This window comes from Mus musculus, chromosome 10, assembly GCF_000001635.26.
Source record: "Mus musculus strain C57BL/6J chromosome 10, GRCm38.p6 C57BL/6J".
In the NCBI taxonomy this organism is placed as follows: Eukaryota; Metazoa; Chordata; class Mammalia; order Rodentia; family Muridae; genus Mus; species Mus musculus.
In genome coordinates this window covers 4,280,788-4,302,970 of record NC_000076.6, presented here as the reverse complement: position 1 = coordinate 4,302,970, position 22,183 = coordinate 4,280,788, and the positions used below count along the sequence as shown (strand labels likewise).

General features: G+C 44.7%; 1 protein-coding gene and 1 long non-coding RNA gene across 2 annotated transcripts in view; one reads left to right on the top strand and one right to left on the bottom strand.

Annotated features, from left to right (window-relative positions):
• Nucleotides 1-22,183, bottom strand: part of Akap12 (A kinase (PRKA) anchor protein (gravin) 12) — a 93,143-nt gene that overhangs the window by 56,501 nt on the left and 14,459 nt on the right. The window lies entirely within an intron of this gene.
• Nucleotides 1-22,183, top strand: part of Gm40592 — a 33,333-nt gene that overhangs the window by 7,740 nt on the left and 3,410 nt on the right. Inside the window, exons 3-4 of the long non-coding RNA XR_003948988.1 lie at nt 1,018-1,113; nt 1,685-1,951. This is a non-coding gene — a long non-coding RNA (predicted gene, 40592). The remainder of the gene's footprint in view (nt 1-1,017; nt 1,114-1,684; nt 1,952-22,183) is intronic.

Below are 22,183 nucleotides of genomic sequence, written 5' to 3'. Positions count from 1 at the left end.
GGTCTACAGAGTGAGTTCCAGGACAGCCAGGGCTATACAGAGAAACCCTGTCTTGAAAAAAAAAACAAAAAAACAAAATGAACAAAAAAATTGTTTTGAAATTCACTGTGTGCCGTGGAAAACCTACAGCCATGGGATGACATAAAATTTCAACCAGGAGAAAAAAACAAAACAAAACCCACACACACCCAAAAGCCAGTGGCATCCCCAGTGAAGTGTTTTGGTTTTTTTTTTAAGATTTATTTATTTATTTTATGTGTGTGAGCACGCTGTCCTTGACACACCAGAAGAAGGCATCAGATCTAACTACAGATGGTTGTGAGCCACCATGTGGTTGCTAGAAATTGAACTCATGACCTTCTGAAGAACAGTCAGTGCTCTTAACTGTTGAGCCATCTCTCCAGAACCTGAAGTTTAAATTTTAAATTTTGAAAAAAAAACAAAAAGTTTTGGAGACAGGGTCTCATTACGTAACCCAGGCTGGCTTCGAACTCACAAAGATCTACCTACCTCTGTCTCTCAAATGCCGGGATTGAAGTTGTGCACCATCAAGTCAATGGTGATCCCTGCCTTTAATCCCAGCACCAGGGAGGCAGAGGCAGAGGCAGAGGGATTTCTATAAATTCAAGGTCAGCCTGGTCTACAGAGTGAGTTTCAGGACAGCCAGGGCTACACAGAGAAACCCTGTCTCGAAAACCAAAGCAAACCAAATAAACAAAAACAGATGTGCCCCCACCATGACCAACCAAAGTATGAGAAACTGTCAATGCCAATGCAGTTTCTCATCAAAGGCATGTCCCCAAATCAAGGGTGGTGCCATATACTTGTCATCCAGCACTGAGAGGACTGTTCAAGGCAATCATTTATGGCCGTAATTCTCAACCTTTCTAGTGCTGCAACCCTCTAATACAGTTCCTCATGTGATGTTGACTCCCCAACCATAAAATTACTTTCAACTGTAATTTTCCTACTGTTATGAATCATAATCTAAATACCTGGTATTTCCAATGGTCCTAGGCTACCCCTGTGCAAAGGTTGTTCAACACCCACCAGGGGTGGAGACCCATGGATTGAGAACTGATGAGGTATTACACAAGATCCTGTCTAAAAGAGGTAAGACATCCCTAACATAGGTACCAGTAACTTCACCATGTGAACGTGATCAAGCTACATTGTATGTATGGATGGAATTTTCAAAGAATTACTAAAAATGTTTATAGTTCTTAAAAGATAAAAACGTGCTCATGGAGAGATGGAGAGTGTGGAATTCACAGAGTTCCAACTTTACAGGATCCCCCTTAACATCAGGGCAGAAGGCAGAGCTGGCCAGGAGGAACACACTGAGGTCTCCATACTAAAGTTTTCCCTACTCTGCAAAAGGCAGCAGGCACCAGCATTTCTTGGCGGTTCTTCGTCATGCCGGTGGTTGGGATATACAGAAAGGGGAGCAGACGTTTACTACTAATTTAGCTCAATACTGGCAACACGTAAAAAACATAAAAACCATCCACCCTAAGAAAATTCAGTGGCTTTGAGACATCTTCATAGAGGGATTGCTGTCTTTTCTTTTTAACCCACTCAGAATGTATTGACCATCCCTTTGCGCTTTTCAATTCTCTTCTGTGTGCCACGTTTCTGTTGAGAAGGAAATAACAAGTGAAACCGCTTGTCTTGTTTTTTGCAGACTGCATCTAATGCAAAAGCATTCCAGCAGTCCAGGAGAATGTGATTTTCCCAGGAGCCGACAAGTGCTATGCCATCATCCGATGCACAGAACCGTTCTAGCACGAAGAAAACAGCAAATTGCTAATTCACCAAGAGCCATGCAAGGATTGCCAAAAGCATCCATGCTGGGTTCTACACCACTTCTCACCTGATTTAAGCATCTCTGACTTTTATTCCTTCCAAAGTCTGCTAAGGAGGAGGCCCACGGCCAGGCGGCTCCCTGAAGGTAAGTTAGAAGGCACAGGGAAGAATGCTGTGGAGCAAGGTGGCCAGGTGGCCCAAGGACTTCAAAAAAAGGTTCCTTTTGTGGGAAAAGAAGAAACAAAGTGTCCCACACACCATCACACAGATTCTTTAATGAAGTCATTATATATTTAGGTCTGATAATGGACCAGAGGGATGCCATCATGGTGAATATACTTCAATGGTTATTAGCAAAATTAAAATGATAAATTGGAATTGGATCCGCTGACATATATTCTTAGGTTTGTACTTCATAGAATCCAGGCCACTGCAAATCAAAATAAAAGTGGTCAGCACCCTATCTTGCAGCCTTCGGCACCATCAAGATTTACTAGACTGGCCAGTGGGAGAGAAGGCTTTTATACATCAACCCACTGGCTCTAAAGATGTTGACAGTGGTTCCTTCTATAAATCATCTAACACTGTTCTCTGTTAACACTGCTCCCAGATTTTCTTGGTCAGGAAAATCAGAATGCAGGTGTCCCCAAGTTTATAGGAGGGGCCTAAAGTATCTGAGAAGAGAAGCAGGGGGCTTACCTGCTGGATCGTGGGGGCAGAGATGGGGGAGGGTTGGAGGCAGGTTACAAAACAGACCCACACAAATCTAGGAAGTTGGAGATCAGCACTGCACAGAACAGGAGGCCAAAATAACATTTGACTTGGTGGTTTTGTTAATCTTTTAAGTTTTGTGTGTGTGTGTGTGTGTGTGTGTGTGTGTGTGTGTGTGTGTATGTGTGTGTGTGAGAGAGAGAGACAGACAGACAGACAGACAGACAGACAGACAGAGACAGAGAAGGAGTCAGAGAGAGACAGACAGAGACAGAGAGAGATGGAGAGGGGATGGGCCATGAACACGGAAAGTCAACATCAGGAGTCTGTTCACTCCTTCTACTGGGAGCCACTAAGCCATCCTGCCAGCCATTGTTTGGTTTTGCTATACAAACCAGGGTGCTGAGATTGTAGGCCTGCTACACCATGCCTTGCTGAAGGGCACCAGTAAAGAAGCATATAGGGTCTGGAGAGATCACTCAGTAGTTAAAAGTGCTTGCTGCTCTTTCAGAGGACCTGAGTTTGGCTCTCAGCATTCACCCTGCGGTGCTCACAACCACCTGTAACTCCAGCTCCCGGGCATCCTATACCCTTTCTCCTGGCTTCCATAGGTACCAGGGCACCTGTATCTTACAAACATGCAAATATACATACATATACAGAGTTTTTAAAAGTGTTGCTCTCTTTACTTTAAAAAATATATATATTCTCAGGACGGGCAGGGGTGGTCCACATCTTTAATCCTAGCACTCAGGAGGCAGAGGCAGGTGGATATCTGAGTTGGAGGCCAGCCTGGTCTGGATTCCAGGACAACTAGAGATACACAGAGGAACCCTGTCTTGACACAAAACACACACACACACACACACACACACACACACACACACACACACACACATACACACCACACACACATACACACACACACACACATCCCCCCCTTCAGAAGATGGTCGTACTGTAGATGGGAGTCGTGGAGCCTTTGCTTTTTCTAGACAAATACGGGATTACAGAAAGTAACTTGCTCTGAATCTACAGCATATAATAGAAACTGGGAAACTTTTGGTTTTCCTCATCACACAGCTCATACAACTCCTCTTTCTCCAGACAGCTCATCCAAATGACAGACTAGCATACTTGGGAAATATTCTTGTTTTTACATAATCCCTCACTCTTTCATTGTTGGAAAATCTTTGACTTCATGGTCTCACCATATATACCAGGCTGGTCTTGAACTCAGAAAGATCCTGAGTACCACACTTGGTGAGAGCAATTTTCCGAGACATCTGAAGAAGCAGGTGCAATAAAACAAATACAAGATGCATTTTTCTCATCTTGAACTTGCCTGTCACTCTCCTAAGACAAACTCCTCTTTCCCTTGAGAATTCTAGGTTTGATAACTAGGGTTTTGTGAAAGATACATGAGATCAAACACAGTGTACCCCCAGGCAAGGCCAAAATGACAAACCGTTTGATGGGAATCACTGTCGAGACAGTACCTGTCTGAGTTTCACTTTTGTTGCCATGATAAAAGACCCTGGCAAAAAGCAGCCTAGGGGGGAAGGGTTTATTTCAGTTAAAGCCAGGTCTTAGTCCACCACAGAAACTACAAAGAGTAAATCACACCACATGTAGTTATGAGCAAGATCGAGGCATGCTAATCCCAGCACTTGGGAGGCAGAGGCAGGTGGATCTCTGTGAGTTCCAATGACACGAGGGCTACATAGTATTGCATGCTCTCAATTTTGCTCTTTTATAGCTCAGGAACTCTACTTAGGGAATGTTTCGACTCCCAGTGAGTTGGGTCTTCCCACATCAGTTAAGATTCCAACAGACTTGCCCACAGCACAACCCACCATAGACAGTCTTTGAGACACTCTTTGAGAAACTTGCAAGGGGACCCTGGGTTGTGTGGACAACTAAAGCTACCCGTCACAGTATCCGTCTGTATCATAATGAGAGAAGTTTTGATGTTAGAAAGCAGGCAAGCTTGCATGGACAGGCAAAGTTTTAGGATGGATCATGAATTTGATAACATCCCCCACTCTGTTGATTCCTGGACCATGATCTCTTTCGCACCATTCTCGATATGGTACAGATAAGACTTGAGTACATTCTAGAAACTTGGTACCCGGTGTAGCCATGTTCCATAGATGGAGCTTTGGAGAAGTAGACTAGAAGGAGGTAGTCAGGTTTTAGGAGTTACACCTCAGGAAGTGATTCATGTGTGCTTCCTTGAATGACCAGAGCAGACCTTCCCTCATGCTTGACCCCACTCTGCCTTTGTTTCTCCAACACATTGCAAAGTAGTCTGGGGGTCTTTGTGAAGAAGTCAGCTCCATGTTGCTGGGGTTCTCCAGCAACCAGAATTATGAACCCCGTAATCACCTTTACCCTACCCCTCATAGTCTTTAGAAAGAGGTCGGGTTTATTGTGTGTGCTGCAAAGGACACTGGGCAGGGCAGCAACGAGAGTGCCACTAGGCATTTTGTTACAGTAACAGCAGGCAGACTAAAGTCTCGGGACTAACTTTGCAACTCAAACCATCATTTTCCCCAAGCCTCCAACTCTTCAAGTCTCTGGTTATTATTAGACACATGATTTACTGCTCTGCTGGGTCCCCACAGCCACACAAAGCTGACCTAAGGAGCCAAGCTGTTCAGGCAGAAGTCAGCTTGGGAGGTGCAAAGAGAAGAAGCTGAAGGGAGATATTTGGGGCCTACAGCCTGCCTGAGGATATGGAGATGTAGGAACTATTACAGCTTTCCTAGGTAACATCCAACAATCCACACACTCTAAAAGTCTACAGACCAGCCTGGCCAAAGTGAGATGGATGAAGAGAACTGCAGGAAGCCCAGAGGGCCGGAAGGACATTCATGAGTAAGGAGGCATGAGGGAAGTGCCTGGGCTAGCAGAGTGGAGCTGAGAGACTTCCTGTTCTCCACTGTCAAACACTAAGCCCAGAGGGGAAGGGGCACTGGGCAGGCTGGGTTCAAATCTAGACCTCACAACCTTGCACAAGCCACGTCCCTAGCCAGGCTGTACCTCAGCCTCCTTTCTGTAAAATGGGAATAAATGTGTCCAGACAACAAAGAGTTTATTAGAGGAATGCATGGAGTAGTGAGGGAAAGAAAGGGAAGCAAATCCTGGAGAACAAACAAACAAACAAACAAACAAACAAACAACAAAGGTGAGGTAGAAGGAGTGTAAAAAGCAAACGAAAATCAGAGACACTGAGTGCCTTAGGGTCTCCATTGCTGCGAACAGACACCATGACCAAGGCAACCCTCATAAGGACAGCATTTAACTGGGGCTGGCTTACAGGTTCAGAGGTTCAGTCTATTATCATCAAAGCAGGAGCCTGGCAGCATCCAGGCAGGGATGGGACAGGAGGAGCTAAGAGTTCTACATCTTCATCTGAAGGCTGCTGACAGAACACTGGCTTCCAGGCAGCTAGGGTGAGGGTCTTAAAGCCCACGCCCAGTGACACACCCACTCCAACAGGGCCACACCTTCTAATGGTACCATTCCCTTCGCTGAGCATATATACAAACCATCACACTGGGTCTCAACTTCATAGATGGCCCCCAAGGCAAGGCTTACACTCCTTCAATATCAGCTACAGCAGTGGTTCTCAACCTTCCTAAAGCTGTGACTCTTTAATACATGTCCTCATGTTGTGGTGACCCCCCTCAACAGTAATTATTTTTTTGCTACTTCATAACTGTAATTTTGTAAACATCTGTATTTCTGATGGATTCTAACCCTTTCACAGGGGTCTGAGACCCACAGGTTGAGAACCCCTGGTCTAGACACAATGGACCACACACAAATCCTGGGTAGAGAGCATCTGCTCCTATGTGCAGGCTCAGAATTCCTCCCCCGCAGCACCATGGACAGCAAAGGGTAACAGTGGGTTGAGTTAAGATTTGGGGCTTAGCGTAGGAAGCTAATCCTCACACACAGAGAATGTCTATGGGAAGATGTTTTCAGATCCTCAACAAACTGGGAGCAAATTTTGGGAACAAACAAAACAACAAACAAACCTGGTAGCCCAGGTTGTGCTGGATTAAATGAGAAATGTCCACCATAGGTTCACGCACTTGGACATTTTGTGTCCAGTGGGTAGTGCCATCTAGTGGGTAGTGCTGTCTGGGGAGGTCCTGGAAGGTGCCCATCACTCAATACATCACTTTGGAAGCTTATAGTCTTGCCCCACTTCCAGTTTGATCTCTCACTAAGCGCTTGTGCGGAGGATATGATCTCTCGGCTCCCTGCTCCAGCCACTGGCTGCTGTGCCTACCCTGACTTTACGGCCTCCCACTCTGAAACTGTAAGCCCAAATATTCATAAGTTACCTTGGATCATGGGATTTTACCCCAGCAACAGAAAAGTGACCAATACAAAGGGCCGACTTACAAACAGGGTATGCCTTCTGAGGTTGCACCTCCTCACCACCCTAAGGCATTCTCTGATTGGTTTAATAAATCTGATAGTCAATTAGCTGGGCAGGAAATGGATGGCAAGACTTCCTGGGAGGGAGAAAGGAACTCCTGGAAAACGAAAGAGAAAGACCTTTTGCCAGGAGACATGGGAAGAGACGTGTCTATGGGCCTGGAAGGTATAGCTAACCGTGTGTCTGGATGGGGCTAGGTAATCAGGTCAACTTAGATGAGCTACTTAAGAGTCTACCTAGTTGCCGGGCAGTGGTGGCGCACGCCTTTGATCCCAGCACTTGGGAGGCAGAGGCAGGCGGATTTCTGAGTTCGAGGCCAGCCTGGTCCACAAAGTGAGTTCTAGGACAGCCAGAGCTATACAGAAAAACCCTGTCTCGGAAAAAAAAAACAAAAAACAACAACAACAAAAAAGAGTCTGCCTAGCTGGGGCTGGAGAGATGGCTAAACAGTTAAGAGCACTGACTGCCCTTCTGAAGGTCCTGAGTTTAAATCCCAGCAACTACATGGTGGCTCACAACCATCCGTAATGAGACCTGACTCCCTCTTCTGGTGTGTCTGAAGATAGCTACAGTGTGCTTACATATAATAATAAATAAATCTTTAGAAAGAGTCTGCCCATCTAAGGACTATGCTTTGAAACAGTAAAAAGTCTCTGTGTGATTATTTGGCGAACTTGCTGGTTAAGGAATAACTGCAGCCATATCAATTTCCATTAATTAATATGTACAGAATGTTAGTAATCTTTACACATATGGCCAGCAAGATAGCTCAGTGGATAAGGGTGTTTGCAGCCAAGCCTGAGGGCTCTTGTTTAATCCTCAGGACCCACAGTAGGAGAGAACTCACTCCCACAAGCTGCCTTCTGACCTCCATGGGTATACAATAATACATAGAGCTTGTGTGCACACACACAGGGGCTTCCCCTAACTGCCCCTATAAATAAAAGTAACTGAAAATATTGGTAAGACGGGGATGGAGAGATAAACTCAATTTTTGTGCATATTGTATTTTCAGAGGACCCAATTGCTGGCCCCAGCACCCATGTCAAGCAGCTCTCAATCCCATATATAGTTCTAGCTCCACAGCGATCTGATATTTTTGGCCCCCAAGGGCATTTGAATTTATGTGCACATACCTACACAGGCACACACACACACACACACACACACACACACAAAAGGTGTTTTTTTTTTCTTTTGGTTTTTCAAGACAGGGTTTTGGTGTATAGCCCTGGCTGACCTGGAACTCTCTTTGGAGATCAGGCTGGGCTCAAACTCACAGATCCATTTATCTCTCTGCCTTCTGAGCTGGGAATAAAGGTGTGTGCCACCACTTTCCAGCAGTTAATAATAATAATTTTTTTTTAGTTTATGCTCTGACCTCTCTCTTGCTCCCTTGCTCCCCCTCCCCATTCCCTTGCCCCGCCTCCACACGGTCATGGCCGGCCTCCACATATCTACTCTCTGTTCTCTGCCTTTCTCTCTGCCTCTGCTACTCTCTTAACTCCCCTCCCCATGCCCTAAATAAACTCTATTCTATACTAAAAACAAAAGCACGAGAGGTTTCTTGTTTCATTTGGACAGGGTTCCGTATCCCTCATGCTGGCCTTGAACTTGTTATATAACTGAAATAACCTTGAACTCTGGATTCTCCTGACTTTATTTCCCAAATGCTGGGATAATAAGCGTGCAACAACACCATGCACAGCTTGAACCACCAATTTCAAAGTAGATAATGACATAGGCAAGAGCCAAGTGGCCAATAAATATGGCTCATAGCCTAAAATTACTGGCTGGCATATGGAATTATATTTATATACGTTCCATAGCCTAAGGAAATGCTGAAACCAAGCCAATGCTAAGGCTTCACCCTTCACCTATCAAGGCAATCAAAGCACGCGTGACACTGGAGTTCATGCTTCAGGACGGAACCCAGGACGGACCCTGAAAATCTTCCATCTAGCCTGCATCGAGGCACACACAAGTTCAGCCACACACCCTAGGAAATGGCAGCATTAAAGACTCAGTCCATACCTTCATTTCCCCAGTATATAGACCCTTCCCACTGAGCAGCGAGGCCCAGCAGCTTAGGTGAAGGAGCCCTCAGGAGGAAGGAACAGAGACAAAGCCATTTCCTGCAGAATGGCAAGCTGCTGTCAGTGTGCTCGCTCGCAAATACAAACGACAGCCTGCTTAGCTGTAAAGTGCTTGTTACATTACACAAAATATAAGGAATGAGTGTTCTACAGATGCAAGCAAAGTGAGACTTTTCCAAGCTGACTACAGCCTAGAGAAACCTCATGCTCATCAATGGACGCCAGCATGGGTGGGGCCGGGTATTATCTAATAAAGAAAGCATGGGTGTTAACCATATTTATTTTTCTGGCAGCAGACTGCTAAGGACAGAAGGATGCTGAGATTAGCATGGGCCCTATGCAGGAAGGACACAGAAATTTGCAAAGTGTTCCACATTTCTAGATAGAGTCTATGCTAAAGAGATACTGGAAGCTGAAGGGGTTGAGCGTATTCAGAGGCCTGACTTGTTCCTTGTTTAACAAGTAAATTTGGAAGAGATTTACTGTATGAAAAACTGGGACGGTGTAACTCGAATTTTGTATACAAAAGTTGTTTTCCTATTGCACGGGTGCCTATATGCCCATTTTAGCATTTGTAATAGCAAAACAAGGGCATTGCCCTAAATGTCGATGAGCACATATATTAATAAAGGATATTTATATCACTAAACAAGTAGCCATTAAAGCTTTGAGCTGGATGTTTGTGTATATGTACATGTATACACACACACACACACACATACACACACACACACACACACGCTTGACAGAAATAGGAAAGAGAAGGGGAATAGGAGATGGTGGTCTGACTAGCTTTGGCCCCCATACACTCATGTGTTCGAATGAGGTGTAACCTTGTTGGAAAATTTCTGTCCTTGTTGGAGGAAGTGTGTCACTGTGGGGGTGGGCTTTGGGGGCCTATATGCTCAAGCTCCTCCCATTGTGGAAGAGGCAGCCTCTCATGGCCGCCTTCCGATAAAGATGTAGAACTCTTGGCTCCTTTTCTAGCACTGCGTCTGCCTGGCTACTGCCATGCTTCCTGCTAGGATGATAATGAACTGTAGGCAGCTCCAATTAAATGTTGTCACTTATAAGAGTTTGACTTTGGTCATGGTGTCACTTCTTAGCAATGGAAACCCTACCTAAAACAAGACTGTCTGCCCAACAGGAGGGTCAGGGTAGGACTTGGGAAGCCACCAAGGCAGCATTGGTGAGGCATTTGTGCATGTGCATGTCTGCAGCTAACTACTGAAATCTTTATGCAAATGATACAGAGGGGTAAGGTAAGTTTTTCTGTTGTTTATTTTTGAGACAGGGTCTCTTGTAGCCCAGGCTGGCCCAGAATTCATAGTGTAGCTGCGGGTGACCTTGAACTCCCTTAAGGATGTGAACCACCACACAGAGTCTGTGAGATACAAAGGATGAAAGTCAGCACTTCACGAATGCCAGTCAAGTGCTCCATCAGTTCAGCTCCAAGATGAAGTACATCCTAACAAAGAATGCTTTTGCTTTGATTTTGTACCCTGTGCTCAGGCTAACCTAGAACTCACTAGGTAGCACAGGATGACCTAAAATCCAAGAGGTAGAGGTAGAGAGATGCCTCTACCTCTGAGTGCTGGGATCCCAGGCATGTGCCTAGCCTGGAGGATGTTTTTGAGCTGGTCATTCCTATCTTAGCCACCAATCACTTCCTCCTGCTAACAATAGTACCATTACTACAGAGAGCATAACCCAGCTCATGGTGGACATTCAAACCCCAGGCTTCCCAGAAGCCACGCTCTGCTCATATTCTGATGTGCTGACTCTTTGATAACAGTAAGCTACTCTTGGCTTCTCTTTCATTGAAAGTTTCCACATAGCTACAATGGATGCAAACAAGGAGCTCAAAAGCAGAATGTGAAATAAAGCCATGAAACTTTAAGCTTCTTTTAAAATTTTGTTTTCTGGAGACAGCTTCTCTGGGTAGCTAGCCCTGGTTGTCCTGGAACTCACTCTGCTAGCCTCAAACTCAGAGATCTACCTGACTCTACCTCCCCAGTGCTGGGATTAAAGGTGTGGGACACCACCACCCACCTAAGACAGGAAAAATGTAAGAACTATTTGGTGATACAGTTTCCTCTCTGAATACTTTAATACTTCCAGGATGCACCCACACACATGCCTGAGTGGCTAATATGAATATGATTAATCATTTTGTTGTTGTTTATCATCACCTATAATTCCAGCCTTCGGAGGCTGAGGTAAGAAGGTCTCAGGTTCCAATTAAGACTAGGCTATACTATTAAACTTTATCTCACTAAACAACAAGCCAGGAGGATGTTAATTTTATCATAAAGGATGAATGTAGAGGGCTGGAGAGATGGCTCAGCAGTTAAGAGCACTGACTGCTCTTCCAAAGGTCCAGAGTTCAAATCCCAGCAACCACCTGGTGGCTCACAACCATCTGTAATGATATCTGATGTCCTCTTCTGGTGTGTCTGAAGAGAGCTACAGTGTCTTCACTGTATATATAAATAAATAAACCTTTAAAAAAGACACAAACCAAAACCAAACAACACAAACAAAAAACCACAAACCAAAAAACAAACAAACAACAACAACAACAACAAAAAAAAAAAAAAAAAAAAAAAAGAACCCCAGAAGGATGTAAAGTCCCATTAAAAATATATCATGCCAGGACAAAAAAAAAAAAAAAAAAAAAAAAAAAAAAGGTTAACAGTTGTGGGGCTGGTGAGATGGCTCAGTGGGTTGGGTAAGAGCACCCGACTGCTCTTCCGAAGGTCTGAAGTTCAAATCCCAGCAACCACATGGTGGCTCACAACCATCTGTAACAAGATCTGAGCCCTCTTCTGGAGTGTCTGAAGACAGCTACAGTGTACTTACATATAATAAATAAATCTTTGAAAAAAAAAAAAAAGAGGCAGTTGTGTGTGTGTTTTACACACACACACACACACACACAGAGTCAATTTTCTGACAAAAAGCTCATCTACTCCAGGTGGGCTTCAGGCTCCTCACCTCCCCCTTTCATCTGCTAAGTTCTGGGATTCTGGTCAGTGCCATGCAGACTTTATGTGAGATGAGAAACACGTGTATTGCTTACTAAACAGTCCAGCCTGAGCCTCATTTGTAAATGACAACCATTTCTTTCAGTTCCATCCATCAAGGGCTCCATCCCCCTCTGTTGTTTCTGGAGACCAGTAGTAATGGACCTATCTTAATTTGTGCGTGCGTGTTTGTGTGTGCGTGTGCCTGTGCGTGTGCGTGTGTGTGTGTGTGTGTGTGTGTGTGTGTGTGTGTGTGTGTATGTGCTTAGTGCATGAGTCAAGGTGGCAAGGTCAAAGAACAATTAGCAAACACTGGTCCTCTCCTCCCACCCTGTGGGGTTGGGGAACTGAACTCAGGTCAGTGTCAAGTTTGGTGACAGATACCTTTTCTAGCTGAGTTGTCTCACAGGGCCCCAAATACCTTTTTAAAGTGATGCTGCAGTCACTGAGAGATGCATCCAAAACTAGGGGAGCTGCACCCCTCCAGAGCTAGAGTAAATGCCTCCCTTCCACTGGGTGGGGCTGGCTGACTCTGCAGGGGGTTTAATGAGCCGCGCTTTCCTGTTCCACTAAAGCCCTAAGCACAACTGTAAGCGGGCACTCAGATATTAGCAACAATGACTTAATTCCTTACAAGTATGAGGGGAATTCTTAGAGAGAGAATTGCAAAATCTTAACTTATTCCTGGATCCAACAAGTCATAGCAACAATGATACTTCACAGCAGCACTGTGAGCGACAGAATCCCCTCGGAGGCTGTGAAGGAGACGCCACAGGTACTGTGCTAGCTGTGCACATAAAGACCTGGAGTGGGTTTGACTTAGTTCTGTTTGTATTTTAATGTTAATTTGCCCCCCCCCCAAACTGTTTGCAGGAGAGAGTCCACCCTTGAAACACTGAGGGACCAGCCCCCAGCTAATTCTGAATGGTAAATAAAGATGCCAGCAGCTCATAGCTGGGAGAAGAGACATAGGCGGGGTTTAGGTTTCCTGGACGGAGGAAAGAAGCAGAAGGGGGAGACACTCTTAGAAGAGTATGCAGGTGTAACCTCCCCCAGCCTGAAGCAGGCTAAGCCAGACCTTGACCTTGATGCCACAAAGATTACCTAGGGAGGAGCCTTCCTCCCTAGATCACTCTATTGTTCAGCCACTGCCTCTGTTCCCCTTCAAGACACTCCTACCTGCTGGGAGGCCACTATTCCGGAGACTACACCCTATCATGCACATAGTTACCTGCAGCTGGTTCCAGGCCCCAAGAATGAATTGGTGGGAATGGGCCTCCCCCACTTTATAAGGGCATTTGCCATTAAACATTTGAGCTTTGATCAGGAATCTTGACTTAGCTCCATTTTTCTCTCGACCGCCTAGTTCCCCTCCCTTTTCAGCCCCTGCTTGCCTCCCAGGTGTTTCTTGTGAGCCACAGGAAGGCTTCCAACAGGCAGGAGAGAGATGGAAGTCACCATGGAGTAGAGAAGCAAGGAGAGCTCCCTGGGCTCTGGGCCAAGAGAACGTGGCCCAGAGGGCTGACTAATTGGAATTAAGAGCAGCCAGGATGAAACCTAGAAATTAGTAAGTAGTCACTTGGAGTTATTGATGGGAAAGTGGTCTCTTAACAGCATGGAGGGGAGGCAGTTGCCCAGCTATTGAGCTACTTAAGGCATATTAAAATATAAAGGCTGTGTGTGTCTTTCATTCGGTGGGTCGTAACCCCACGCCAGGATTTATTCATTTTTAACTACAAAGACTGGAGCACCACCGAAAAGCTGAGTGGTGAGTACCTGTAACTCCAACCCTGGGAGGGATGGAGGCTGGAAGATCCCAGCTGATTGCTAGCCAGTCAGTGTAAGCTGACCTGTGAGCTCCAGATTCGGGAAGAGACTCTCAAAACTAAAATGGAGCGGTCAACAACATGGCTCAGGAGGTAGGGGGGCTTGCGGTCAAGACTGACAACCTAAAGACCGACCCAAAATCCACATGGCAGAGAGAAGTAGCTCCCACAGGTTTTCTTCTGCCCTCCACATAAACACCGTGAAACACATACAATAAAAAGATAAAGGTAAAAAGCATTTGAAAAAAATCAAAACCCAATCAAGGACAAGAGAGATCAAGGACACCCAATATCAACAAACACACACATGCATGGATAACCACGCCCACGCAAGCACCACCCTCTGTCACACACAAAACCAATTCCTATAGTTTTTTGTATTACATCTAACTTTCATTCAATAAGTTTTGGTTTTGTTTGCCTTTTTTCCAGTCTAAGACAGGGTTTCTCTCTATAGCTCTGTATCACCAGTTTTGGTTTTCAAAGTTCAGTTTTTCAGCAGGTCTATTCCCGTGTTTTCCTTTTCCATGTGCATGGTGTGTATATGTGTATGTTTGCATACAGGCACATGCATGTAGAGGATAAAGGTTGATGTTTAAAATGATGCCCTGAGGCTAGACAGATGGCTCAGCGGTTAAGAGCACTGACTACTTTTCCAGAGATCATGAGTTCAAATCCCAGCAACCACATGGTGGCTCACAACCATCCATCATGAGACCTGACTCCCTCTTCTGGTGTGTCTGAAGACAACTACAGTGTACTTACATATAATAAATAAGTAAAACTTTAAAAGAAAAAAGAAAAAGAAAAGAGAGAGAGAGAGAAAGAAAGAAAGAAAGAGAGACAGAGAAAGGAAGGAAGGAAGGAAGGAAGGAAGGAAGGGAGAGAAAAGAGAGAGAGAAAGAAAGAAAGAAAAGATTCCCTGGAACTCAGGCTGGCCTCAAACTCAGATCTTAATGCTTCTGCCTCCTAAATGCTGGGATTAAAAGCTTTTGTTTCGGTTTGTTTTTTTTTTTTTTTTTTTTCCGAGACAGGGTTTCTCTTTATAGCCCTGGCTGTCCTGGAACTCACTCTGTAGACCAGGCTGGCCTCGAACTCAGAAATTCGCCTGCCTCTGCCTCCCGAGTGCTGGGATTAAAGGCGTGCGCCACCACGCCCGGCTTCGGTTTGTTTTTTGTTATCTATTTTTACTTGTATGTGCGTGAGTGCGCTGTACTGTAGCTATGTGCAGGCTTCTAGAGAAGGCAAAAGAGACATCAGAGCTCAGGAAGCTGGAATTACAGGCAGTTATGTATGAGCCATGGACATATGGGTGTTGAGAATGTAAGCCAGGTCCTCTGAAAGAGCAGCCAGTACTCTTAATCACTGAACCATCTTTCCAGCCCCATCACTCAAAAAAAAAAAAGATTTGTTAAAAAAAATAACATTTAAGCCAGGCGTGGTGGCGCACGCCTTTAATCCCAGCACTCGGGAGGCAGAGGCAGGCGGATTTCTGAGTTCGTGGCCAGCCTGGTCTACAAAGTGAGTTCCAGGACAGCCAGGGCTACACAGAGAAACCCTGTCTCAAAAAACCAAAAAAAAAAAAAAAAACAAAAAAACAAAAAACATTTATTGTTGTACATTGAAAATTATATTTCAAGTTCTCTATGCTGAACATTACCAAAATCATGCTTACATATAAAATTTCACTCTGGCCAATTTGTTAATCAAGAACTATTGGGATCAGGCAAATACTTAGTGGTGTCACCAAGTAATTTTTACTCACACTAATGTTTACTTAAAGCAGCAGACTCCCTTCACACACAAATGCTAAACAATTAAAAGCAGTCAAAATGAGCAGAAAATAACAAATAATTCTTCAGGAAAACAAGGAATTCTATTGATTTCATCTATATAAAGACATTTAAAAAAATTAAAACCACCCTCTCTGCACCCCTCAGTGGAGAGGAATATACACAACCTGCACTTATCCATCTTCAGCAAGAAATGATGTGGTGCAGGTGGTCCCAGGCCAAAGCAGATGAAAAGAAAATAACCCTGTAAGTCTTTCTTTCTGCCTTGCCAGCATGCCATAAATAAGATTTCTCAGATTTGCCAGGCATGGTGGCGCACGCCTTTAATCCCAGCACTTGGGAGGCAGAGGCAGGCGGATTTCTGAGTTCAAGGCCAGCCTGGTGTACAGAGTGAGTTCCAGGACAGCCAGGGCTACACAGAGAAACCCTGTCTCGAAAAACTAAAACAAACAAACAAAAAGATTTCTCAGATTTAATGTTCCCAAGTCAATATAATATGTAAAAAATATTCTGATTTAAAAAAAAAACTTATAATTTTAACTTCTGTGTGTGTGGGGGCAGGGTGTACATGCAAAGTTCTGAGGACGACTTGTAGAAGTGGAATTGCTTCTCTCTTTCCACTGGGTAGTAGGTCTCAGGGAGAGGAGGAAGGTTGGTTGTAAGGTTTGCTGAACCCTCTGGCCAACGCCCAAGTGTTTCAGCAGGTTAGTGATTTTCTTTTCCTTGTGTATATGTTTGCATATTCACACATGCACATACATGTCGAAGCTAGAGGTTGATGTTAGATAGTTTCCTCAGGTGCTCTCCATTACTTAATGAGGCCGCACCTCTTCAAAGAACCTGGATACAAGTTATAAAAGAGTTCTTGATGGTGGTGGTACATGCCTTTAATTCTAGCACTTGGGAGGCAAAGACAGATCTTTGAGTCCAGCCTGGTCTACAGGGCATGTTCCAGGACGGCTAAGGCTATATACAGAGAAACCCTGTCTCAAGAAACCAAAAAGTTCGGGTTGTTATAATTCCCAAGGTATGGTTATTTTTCTTCTCTAGTAATCAAACTATAACGCTTTAGGTGATCAGACTCAAGGCAAAAACAAATCAGGGCCTTCTGAAGCTCCGACTTTATATCTGAGGCTGAAATAAAGCAGCTGGTCAACTCCCAGCAAAGGGATCGAAAGCCTTGGAGGTTTTCCTTCTTCATGACCATAAAAAGCAACAAGCGGGTGACATTTCCCTGCACTCGAGTTTGCCAGCAGAGGAATTTGCAACCCCATTCAAGCAGGCTGTCTGACCCTTCCCTGCTCTTCCTTCAAGTTCACACACAGGCACAAATCTAGTATTCACTCTGCAGGATCGGGCAAGGGCTTGAGGAACATAGTAATTTATAGCTTTTAAACTCCACAGTAGTCCAATTGTCTCCAGCCCTAGAAAACGGGGTGAGGGAGAGTGCGAAGGCTTAATGCGGGGCTTGAAATTAAACCTGTAAACAGTTATTATTGCAGTCAGAAAGTCGAATGAAATCTGAAGCAGGTTATCTGGATTCTTTGAACAATAAGGTCAACTCTGAGAGTTCTGGAAACTAAATTTTCTAAACCATCCCTATTGTTGCCCCATTTTCTGCTTCATCTCCTATGCGCCTCGCCCTGTTGACTATCGCCACATCTGGCTGCAATTAAATAAGAAGATAAGATTTTTTAAAAAGGGATAGGTAGGTAGGGTGGCTCTGGGCTCCAAACCTCAGCACTTGGGAGGCTGAAGCAGGAGGATCAAGAGCTCCTACCTAGCAGGGATAGCCTGTCTCAAAAGAGGCACAGGACATAGGTTTGATTCCCCAGTGCCATAAAAAATAAACTTAAAAGCCTGGCGTGGTGGCGCACGCCTTTGTTCCCATCACTCAAGAGGCAGAGGCAGGCGGATTTCTGAGTTCGAGGCCAGCCTGGTCTACAAAGTGAGTTCCAGGACAGCCAGAGCTACACAGAGAAACCCAGTCTCGAAAAACCAACAAAACAAAACAAAACAAAACTTAATCCATTACTTAAATCAAATCCTGGTGGAGGGGCGAGGTGGCTGCGGTTAAAGGGCTTGAAGGTCTGAATTCAGTCCCAAGAGGCCATGGGAAGTCAAAAGGAAAGAACAGACTTTGTTAGGTCTCAAAGAAACCTGGGAGGAACGGCAAGGTCCCTATTAACATATCAGAACAGATCTCAGCCAGTTCCCCCAAACCCAGAGCTTGTGGCTCCTCCCACTTCTCCCAGCATCACTCAGTGCCTGTGGCTCCTCCCACTTCTCCCAGTAACACTTTGAACTTGTAGCTCCTTACCCTAAACTTCTGGGGGGGGGGGGGGCTGGGCTTCCTCTTCCTTTTCTCCCATCTTCTGTACACTAGGGCACCTCCCACTTAAATAGGGTCTCACTGTGCAGCTCTGACTTTGTAGACCTGCTTTGTTGACCAGGTTGGCCTTGAAGATCTTCCCACCTCTTCCTCCCCAAGTGTTGGGATTAAAGGTTTACACAATGCCTGGCGATAAACAAGAATTTAAACGTAGTAATATATATGGGGATAAAGTCTCACAGTGCAGCCCATGCTAGCCTTTCTTTCTTTTCTTTTTATAAGATTTATTTATTGTTGTGAGTACACTGTAGCTGTCTTCAGACACACCAGAAGAGGGAATCAGGTCTCATTAAGGATGGTTGTGAGTTACCACGTGGTTGCTGGGATTTGAACTCAGGACCTTTGGAAGAACAGTCAGCACCCTTAACCACTGAGCCATTGCTCAAGGGCCAGCCTCTAACTTTCAATCCCCCTGCCTCAGAGACTTTGGTGTTCAAATTACAGGTGTGTGCCACCCCATGAGTCCTGCAGAAAACTTACTTTTACACAACATGAAACCAGCCCTCCCTTCCTCTACTCAAAGAGATTTTCTTTTTTGTTTTTTGTTTTTTTGTTTTTCGAGACAGGGTTTCTCTGTGTAGTCCTGGCTGTCCTGGAACTCACTTTGTAGACCAGTCTGGCCTCGAACTCAGAAATCTGCTTGCCTCTGCCTCCCAAGTGCTGGGGTTAAAGGCGTGTGCCACCACACCTGGCGAGATTTTCTTTTAACGTTTAAAAATTATTTCAGTTCTAGCTGTGAGTGAGCATGGTGGGAGAGCCTGGAGGGCTGAAGCAAGACTGAATGAATTTGAGTCAGTGTGAGCTACCCTCAGAGACCTTGTCTCCCAAATTAAACACACATTACTACATTTGTGTGTGGGCATGCATATGCCACAGAATTCCCTTAGGGGCCAGGGGACAAATCCTAGGTGTTACTTCTTTCCTCCCACCATGTGGGACCTTAAAAATCATGTCACCAGGTTGAGCCTTTTTCTCCTTTGAAAACCTTGAGGTTTTTCAGTAGAGTATATGTGTGTGTGTGTGTGTGTGTGTGTGTGTGTGTGTGTGTGTGCGCGCGCGCGCGCGCGCACATGGGGGGGGGGGTCAACCGTCCTGGGTTTTATCCCATTACAGGGCAGGCCTCTCTCACTGGCTGTATTCGCCGTTTTAGCCTTTATGGTGGAGCACTAATTTACAATTCTGGGCAAAGTACAGTTTCCCTAAGCACAAGTTCTCCATAGACCGCAGGTGCCGTGGTCATCTGTAATTCTACCCGGTCAAGTTCAGTCCCCCTAAAGTGCCTAACATCACCAGAGAGGATCCCCAGTTCGCTTTATGTGTATGTTTGCACACAGGATTTCCTGTACCCCAGGATAGCCTCTTATTCTGTAGAGTAAGCTGGCCCAAGTGCTGAGATAACAGGAGTTTGCTACAGATGAAACCCAGGGCCATGTGTAATGCCCAAGTGTTGTATCAACTGAACTGTATTCCCAGCAGCCCAGATCCCCAGTTCTTCTTAAAGGACTCTCCTTCCTTTTCTTGCTAAGGGTACTTAACTCCTGTTTTCTCCCCCTACTCCTCTTCTCTTGCCTATGACTATTACTAGTTTATTTTAATATGTGTATTTCTCGTCTATGAGAGTATATGTCACCTGTGTGTGGGTTCCCAAAGAGGCCAGAAGGGACCATCAGATCTTCTGGAGCTGGAGTTATACGCAGTTCTGAGCCTCCGATGTGGGTTCTGGGAACCAAACTCAGGACCTCTGAAAGAGTGGGAAGCTCCTACTTATCAATCTTTAAAATAAAATCTATTTCAGGTTCACACAGCCACAAATATATATATCTCAATCCCACATATGACTTTCCTTTTCTTGGAGACACAGGCTTTAACAGTGAATCTGAACTTTGAATCCAGCTCTCCAGAGATGGAGATGGCAACTTCATCCTGCCTGCCGCCTAATTTGCTTAAGATGGCAGCATTAGAGCTGGAGAGATGGCTCAGTGGTTAAGAGCACCGACTGCTCTTTCCAAGGTCCTGAGTTCAAATCCCAGCAACCATATGGTGGCTTACAACCATCCGTAATGAGATCTGACGTCCTCATCTAGTGCATCTGAAGACAGCTACAGTGTACTTAGATGTAATAATAAATAAATCTTAAAAAAAAAAAAAAAAAAAAAAAAAAAAAAAAAAAAGATGGCAGCATTCTGGGAGAGGGATCTGCTGGGTTCCAGGGCTCAGAGAGACTGCCTGAGAAGCTTTCTCTGGCCAGTGTAATACTTTAAACCGTGGCCTACTTCCCTGATTCCTCGCATTCCTCGCATTCTTTCATGTCATAAGGGACTTGACTTGAAATCTCACTGTTTTCAAGAATCTAGATAGCACTGTTGGGTCTCAGTCTGTCACCACAAAAATCTCCACATAGAATAGCAATTTAAAAAAATCTTATCTAAAGACTCCAGCTTCTACTAAAAGAAGTACTGGTTTTCATGTTGATCAAAGCAAACAAGTTTAGTTTATTATAAACAAAACAAAAGGCTTACTTAAGACTTACTTGAATTTCTTTCAAGGAAATTTTAGCCCTTGAGGCTTTGCAATCAAGAGTATGTGTGTATAAAACTCAACCAACCTGGGTTTTGTTTCCATTACAGCCCAGTATTCTCTGCCTCACTTTTATTTACCATTTTGTGCCAAGACTGGGAGAAACTGTGATAATAAGGAAGGATTTGACAACATTTATAACATTCCCTACCGTGTGAGTGACTTATTTTATACAAAACAGAGCAGAGAGATTTCGAATTTCCATTTAAATGTCCACAGTTACAATACAGAAGTTGGAGCTCAACTCTAAATACTGATTTGCTTGTATATGTCATTTCTGAAGCAATTAAAAAATTCTCAGCTCTCGGGAGGCAAAGGCAGGCGGATTTCTGAGTTCGAGGCCAACCTGGTCTACAAAGTGAGCTACAGGACAGCCAGGGGTATACAGAGAAACCCTGTCTCGAAAAACCAAAAAAAAAAAAATTCTCATAACCCAGGTGGTGGTACACACTTTTAGTCCCAGCACCCAGGAGGCAAAGTCAGGAAGATCTCTGAATTTGAGGCCATACTGGTCTACAAAGAGAGTTCCAGAAAGCCAGGGCTGCACTGAGAAACCCTGTTTCAAAAAAACAAAATAACCAAACCAACCAACCAAACAAGCAAACAAACATCGATCATGGAGAGTGGATGTGTAATGGTACCCACCTGTATCCTCATCATTTGGGAGACTGAAGCAGGAAAACTGCCTTGAATTCAGGGCCTGCCTGGGATATACAGTGAGACTTCGATTCAAAAATTGAAACAAACAAAAGTGGCCAGTTGTTAGTGATCTAGAGACCATCTTGTTCCACCTCACCTGTCATTTGCACTGTAGTGTCAAACCAAGTATAAATTCAGGGTAGAGATGGCACAGCATGGAACTGTCTACAGAATTTAGTGCTCACCCCCCCAGTGAAGAATAATTCCAAACAAAAGCTTCTAAAAAGGCATTCTCCAAAATGTCTGCTAGGACTTAGCTTAAATGATTGCTAAGAACCAAATGTATAAAATCTAACAATCATTAAAGCAAAGGATAAGGGCGCAAACCTGTGAACCCTGGGGTCAGGAAGCATCTATCTAAATACATTAATTCAGCCAGGAATGGTGGCCCATGCCTCTAATCCCAGCACTTGGGAGACAGAGGCAGGAAGATTTCTCTGTGAGTTCAAAGTCAGCCTGGTCTACAGAGTGAGTTCTAGGAAAGCCAGAATGATATAGTAAGACCTTGTCTTGAGAGAGAGAGAGAGAGAGAGAGAGAGAGAGAGGAAGGAAGGAAGGAAGGAAGGGAGGGAGGGAGGGAGGGAGGGAGGGAGGGAGGGAGGGAGGAAGGAAGGAAGGAAGGAAGGAAGGAAGGAAGGAAGGAAGGAAGGAAAGAAGGAAAGAAGGAAAGAAGGAAGGAAAGAGAAAGAGAAAGAGAAAGAGAGAAAAAAATGAATATATTTTAAAAAGTTAAGAACTGGGCTGGTGAGATGGCTCAGTGGTTAAGAGCACCGCCTACTCTTCCTAAGGTCCTGAGTTCAA